The sequence below is a fragment of the Lygodium microphyllum genome, chromosome 26 (assembly GCF_053477565.2).
Source record: "Lygodium microphyllum isolate KBCC chromosome 26, Lygodium_microphyllum_v1.1.10, whole genome shotgun sequence".
Taxonomy (NCBI): domain Eukaryota; kingdom Viridiplantae; phylum Streptophyta; class Polypodiopsida; order Schizaeales; family Lygodiaceae; genus Lygodium; species Lygodium microphyllum.
In genome coordinates this window covers 54800484-54807951 of record NC_141160.1, presented here as the reverse complement: position 1 = coordinate 54807951, position 7468 = coordinate 54800484, and positions in this window count along the sequence as shown.

Genomic DNA, 7468 nt, shown 5'->3' with positions numbered 1-7468 from the left:
CTAATAATCTCACTTAGCTTCTATTCCCTTCTCAATGGTATAACCTTAGTGAGCTCTCCTCTTCCATCAATGGTCTTAAATGTTGATAAAGCTCTTAACAAAAACTTTACAATATTGCAAGAATGTAGCCCCAATTTTGGCAAAATAAACTAGTCTCTTCCCTCATATTCAAGGAGTTTTATTTCTCTCAGTGTTAGGTTGTACATGAATGAGGTCTAGTTTCAACTTTATCTATTCTCATCAAGAGACCACAATGCTCAAAGTAGACAACTTAAGAACACATGAAACTATATCAATGTATGGTGGTATGTACAAACAAGTATCCAAATTACCAAGAGCTTTCATACAATAGCCATGTATGTGATAACCCAAACCCACATATTCATGAGCAAGTGCCCCTTTCCCCATCTATATTTTCCCCATACTCTCAACTTAAGAAACTACCCCTCTCTCTTTCCTTTTTTGCATTAAGAGTTCACAAATGTGGTAATCTACCTCAAAAATTGTCAATAGGCCGTGAAACCTAGAGGACTTACCCTAAAACCACTACCTAGTCACTTGTATAGAACATCATAACTCTCTAACCATGAAGCACCAGGTCCCCGTCTCATAATGCTTCTTTCAGCGGTGCTCGATATTATGTCTCTTTCATTGATGATTTCAGCCAGATACACATGGCTGTACATTATGAAACACAAAGATGAGGTGTTTGATGCTTTTAAAGACTTCAAAAAGCATGCTGAAAATGAACTGGGTTGTTATATCTCAAGTTTAAGATCAGATGGAGGCAGAGAATATGTATCCAGAGAGTTTGACATGTATGGTGTTGTTAACCCTCAGACGAACAAGGTGGAAAATCGAGAAACTCTAAAGCAGAGGACAATGCCAACTTTTACCCACTTTGTACAATAATCAATACACTAAGATGTACCTATTCTAAGTGTACTTTGTTGTTGGCTTAATTGGCTCTACAAAGTCTAATATTGACTTTTGGAATGGTTTCAAGGGTAGCATTGGATGATCTTGCATTTAGCCCCATGCTTGTGGTTAGCCTTCTTTAAGGCATGTAACAAAGTGCTTGGTATACTCATGTGCATCCTTCAACACTATTGGCCACCATAACCCTACTTGAAGTACCTTTCTACCTCTACTCTCTCCAAAAAAATAATCTCCTAAAATTACTACACGCACTTCATGAAGTACTGCAAACTTTTCAAATTCAAGTACACATCTCTTAAAAACCTAATCCATGCCTATCTTATACATCACACCACATATAACCTATGAAGATCTGCTGCATAGTGCTAGCTTCCTTATGGTGGTCTCTCGTAAGATATCTGTGCATATTTCCTTCAACAAGGAAATGTAGTATCTGATCATAATACAAATTTGCATCAATAACTTGAGCTTTAAATAATTCAACATCAAGTGGTTGATCATTGATCAATTTTATAGGCTCCTCTCTCTCCAATCTACTTAACACTCCCTGCTTAGTGTATGAATCACCTTATGACCAAATTCTTGCAAAACAACATCCATCAAACAAGTCTTCCTATAAGTTGGTTAGACTCCTCTCTTTCTCCAATCTACTTGACACTCCCTGCTTGGTGTATGAATCACCCTATGACCAAATTCTTGCAAAACAACATCCATCAAGCGAGTCTTCCTATAAGTTGAGCCTTGTTTACTAAATACAATAAGGCTTCATGATCCACATGAAACACTACTTGATTTCCCAATAAGTAATTGCCTAAACTTTTGCAAAGTATATATCATGCTCAAGAGCTTCTCTTTCAATTACAATATAATTCTTTACTACTGTAGATAGTCTCCTACTAGCATAATATGCTAGTCTAAATCATCCAATAACCTTTTCCTACATTAATACTACTCCAATGGAAACATTTGATGCATCCACAAATACATGGAATGGCAAGTCCCATTGCAGGGGCAATAGTATTGGAGCACCTACCAACATTTGCTTCTACACATTAAAAATTTTGGTCTAACCATCTGACGTTGAGGTCTAGACCTATATTGGAACAAGGACTCTTCAATATATTGTAAACAAGGACTCTTCAATATATTGTAGATCACAAGAAATAGATAAGTCCAACAAGCAATTGTATTCATCTTGGAAACTCTATACTACAACAATAAATCCCTTCAAGCTAAATATAATGCACCTAAGATGATAGCTTATGCAAACTCTATTTGAGACAATAGCTTAGCATCACTCTTCTAGCCTAAAAGAAATTTAGAACAACAAGTACAAAGGAAAACTTTTAGTCCTCACCTATGGCAATAAGTTAAGAAATCTTTAGATCAAGTATAGCTCCTGATATGTGCAAAAAACCAGGGCTGGGTCAAAACCCTAATCTAGGAAGCCATAGCCAAACTTCACTAAAGCTCAAAAATCTTATCATTTTCTCTCTCCTGCCACCTGGAGCAACCCACTGCCACTTTGATCTATTATCCTAGCATCAAATCAAGGAGGGGAAGGACCTAGAAAGATTGAAGAAGAATCGATGACCCCAAACTAAGAAGATTCAAGTTCAACATCAACTCGGACATAATCTTTACATAGTGTGTTTTCACACTTTTATTACTTGTGTCTCTTGACACACTATAATATTCTCTTCCACTAATAAAATCTGAGAATTCTAAAGTTGATTTGCTACTATCCCTGCAAATCCAACATGGGAAAAGACTAAGGAGTCAGATTTCACACCTGGCAAACTCGCATCATCAAACTCATCCTGATGAAGAAGGGCCCCTGGGCCATTACCACTGGAAAAGAAAAGAAGCCTTGTGATGTGGACCTTGTAGTCAATTGGCAAAATAATGATGATAAGGATCATGCCATTATCAAACTGGAGCTGGACGACAGCTATATCCACCACATGGATAACTGTGATACTTCACAGGATACATGGAAGAGGCTTGAAACCTTGTTTGGTGCATAGTCTAAGTCATCAAAGTATGGTCTCTTGATTGAATTTTTCATGCTTGAAATGATGTCCAACACATCACTTGACACACATCTAAATTACATGGAAGGACTTCTAACCCAACTTGCAGGAATCAACATTAAAATGGAAGAATATATTTGCATTGGTGTTCGGCTTAAAAGTTTGCCTCCAAAATATTATAATGTATCAACAACTCTAATCAATATGCCAAACCTTGAGCTTGTTGATATCTAGGCATCACTGTTAAAGGAGGAAAATAAGCTAAAAACTAAGGAAGAACCAAGCACCTCTAGAGATGAACAAGCATTGTATGTTGGCAACAGGTACAAAGGCAAGAAGGACCAACTTTTCTGTGAATTCTACAAAAGGACTCGACACACTGAGAAGTTCTACCACGCCAGAAAGAGGTCCCAAAAGGCCTATCTAGTTGTTGTAAAAGAAGAAGAAGAAGATGGAGCAAAGAAAAAGAAGAAGAAGAAGACCGCCAGGAGAGCAAACCTCATCAGTCCTTCTATTCAGATAGACTCTTTTAGCTTTGTATTTCCTAGCCCTAATGCTTCGAACATGAACTTGTGAACACCTCGTGTAGCCTTGTACTACAGCGTCTGTTCACTTTGTGAGGCCCCTGCTACAGCCTCTGGATGCCCATCATATTTGTGGTATCCACATTTAGCCTTTTCTGCGACATCCTCTAGTGTTTTGCCATGTCTATGGTGTGCCCACACTCTGCAGGTGTTGTTTTCACTAAAGCCTCTATACGCTTTGTACTTGGTTGTGATTGAGGAGGGGTGTTGAGATGTTTGCAATCACACCTACTTTAGTCTCTTTGTAAGGAGCAGTGAGGGCTGAAGACTAGAATCCCATATGCACAGTAGGAGAAGTGCTACCATCAAGTTTCCTATAAAGCATTGTACTTGCACTCTTTTCTAATGCAATGTCATAGTACTTTTGTCCTTCAGTAAAGTCTCTATGTCATTGTCATTCAATACACAAGATTGTGTTTATGAGTCCAAGCTTCCATCTTGGAACCTAATTCACTTGTGTAACAATTAGTCATGTAAATGTCTTCATGAACTCACTCTTTCTCTTCCAATCTCCTTAGCTTCCGCATCTGCCAAGCTCTAGATCCCGCATATTTAATAGCTTATGCAAATATGCCCGAGGTACTGGAATAGGATTTAAATTCCATGGAACATGAGATACTATAAAGATCACCATAGGTGCAACTATGGTCGGTGGATCAACACATCCAGTTTCATTTGGCTGAAATGCAAAGGCTTTCCCATGCCTTGCCAACATTTGCAAGAAATAAGCTCTTTCTGCAAGTAAAATAAAGCTTGTATCACCAATTTTTAGCTTTTGTAAAGTTTCAATTGTAAATTTGTCCTACTCCATGTGGATCTCGTAAACTAGGCTGTTGAGTCACTTTTTTAGCCAACCCATCACTTTCACGTGGTAAAGGCAAATCCACAGGCTTAACCTTCTTTGCAACAGTTTTGTACTTTGTATCCACCCTTGCTTCAACCCTGTTTTGCAGCCCATAACATTCATGCTCAACAAACTCTTGAATGACTTCATACATTTCTAAAGTGTCAACATAAAGAACCTCTTTTTCTACCCTGTTCTCAGCATTAATTGGTGCAAAAAATTTAGCCACTGTATCAACATCAACTAGCCTTGAAAATAGCCATGAAATACCTTCATTTGCGGCCATCAAACCCCATATGTCTTCAGTTCTTTTTCAGCCCATCCTACATATTTCTTTTCAGCCCTGTACATGGCTGAAATATTCTTAAAACTATCAAGACTACATGCTGTCCATTCATGCAATCTAGACACAAACACAATTTCCCCCTTTCTTGGAGGCATAATTATATTTCTAGAGGCACTGCCATAGCCTCCACTTACAGTAGCACTGTCTAAAAGTCCTAAAACAACCTCTTGTAGGCAGGCCTTTCGGGGCTTAAGGCACCCATAAAGAAGTAGAATCACTTGTCTTTTACTTTAGAAGTGTTAATTATAGCAATAGATCACTTGTTTTTTTGCCCAAGCTTATAACAATGGCTCGGATCTTTGATTATAACCATTTACAACAATTCAAGTCTACTTTTCACTATTACGTTTTATGCTTTTTGCCTTCCAATCTCTTGTTATTTACTTTTCTTATATTCGTTTTTTCTATGCATAGTTAAAACTTGTTTCAATCATAACTTTCACATATGAACTTAGAATATGATTATCATAGTACTTAAATCAAAGTGAATTGTGAAAATCCCTTTAAAATAGTCAAAAAGCCACTTTTTTATAAATGCGTCACTTTTTTATATTTTTTGGCTTGGAAGGCATGTGCCACTCAAATTAAGTCTTAGCACACATAAATCATTGAATAACTCATCCCATAGGCACACGCTAAAATCCTATAACATTGAAGAACTTGTTTGTTTTTACACTTTAAACATGCAATGTCTTGGCATCCACCCTCTCTAAACCTACACATCCTCTATCATGTGCCACTTATTCTTCTGGAGGTTTGAGGTCTTCATCATCTTCCATAAGCTTTGAATCTTCTTCTTCCTCAATACCTTGCTCTGCCTCTACATCTTCAAGCTCTACCTACATCACAATGTATAGTCCAAACTACCTCTTGGATACCTTCCTGAGTGTAATGTGCTAATTATCTAGACTACTATCATATATTAGTACCCAATCACCCTCTTCAATAACTTTGGGTCTCAACTTGGCTTTAGTCCTATTTTTCCCATATAACTCTTCATGCATAATAAATTTAGCAATGACTTGATACATATCCAAAGAATTTACTTGTACGATGGTAGACTCAATGCTTTGCTATATTTTTAGCATAGTTGAAATCTCTGCAATTATGTTTGTAAAAGATGCCCCATTATATAATCCTATAATCCTCTCATCATATTGCAATAAACCCTACTCTTTCATACTCTTTTCTACCATGCAAACATACGATGTGAAAGCTCTGTTCATTTCTTCAATCTTCTAAAATTTCACCGAACATGTTGCCAATGATCTTATGAAGTCCAAAATAAAAGCATCTTCACCTGCATTAATAGGCAAGAGCTTTATCCTTTCGGTACCACTGTAGTCCCGCATTATAGTAATACTAATTGAAAACCTAGCTTCCAAAACTCTCTCGCATTAGGAGGCAATGGATAATTTCGCAATGTATCCACATTCCTTACATAATTGACACAAACTATTATAAATTGCACTGTTATTCTATTATATCCTTACTCTTAATTCTTGCATAGGCAAAACAATCATCCAAAAGTTTAGTCTCCATCCGTGTTTTAGAAATAAATGGTTGCCCTATTGGGTATGACGAGGAATCTTGCACAAAGAACCGTTGATAATCTTGTACATCTCCTATAGTAATTGTCACATTTGGACATGTAGTATATAGGTCTCCTACTCTGGAGTAGTTAGTTGCCTATATTCTCCATCCGTGGTTAACATTTACAAGCCATCTTTCATTCTCATAAATACTCCTCACCGTGACATTTATATTTAAGTTGTGGTCCATCAATGCAACACATGGTGTTTCCAACTCTCCAACCTTCATCATAGTCTTTGTGGTAGCATGGGCCCAATGGTTCCCGGAATAATGACTCCTAAGTATAACCCTTGAATACACTTCATCCTTTATATGAGGTTTGGCAAGTATATCTCTTGTATTTTTATTGCATATCAAAGTCTTCTTTGCAACACTATTGACTTTAGCACTTCTCCTTCTTCACAAACTGCCTTTGCATATATGTCTTTAGAAACCAATTGTATGCCACCCTGTAAACCTATTTCTTCTTCACTTTGTATCATAGCCTGAGTTGACTCACCCACAAACTATCTTTCTTCATGAAACTCTCTTTTTACTATTCCAAGGATTTCACCCTATGTAAACTCAACTTTGCTATTGAAAAAACGTTCTTCCAAAACATTTTTAAGATTTGTAGTAGCAATCTCTATATCAGAAAGTAGCTTGTATCTTGGTCGCTTTCCCTTTGGCTTTTTCTGTACTTTCCTTTATGCTCTTTCTTCTTGTGTATATCTTCCATATTCTACTATGGACCAAGACTAGTAAGGAGCATAGATTGCTTGTCCTGCCACCTCCTCTAGTAACCCTCTTTGAGGTCCCTAGGTTCCCATCATCTCTTTTTCTTTTATCTTTCAATATTACATTAATGTTATTTTGCTTTACCAAATAAGCATAGAGAAAATAGGAATCCATAAGAGAATCCCATCTAGTATTCTTTCTAATACTCCAACCTACATCATTTAGCTTTGTCTTTGACACATTACCCTTACTTACAATTTGCATGGCTTAGGTCCATAACTCTATTTTTTTATCTGCACTAGAAACTAGAGATCTCTCTATTTGTAGCCAATAGATACACTACAAGGATTTGAGCTAGTAGCGATGCCGATTAGCGACAGCAACTAGCGGTGTCGCTATTGGCATCACTATT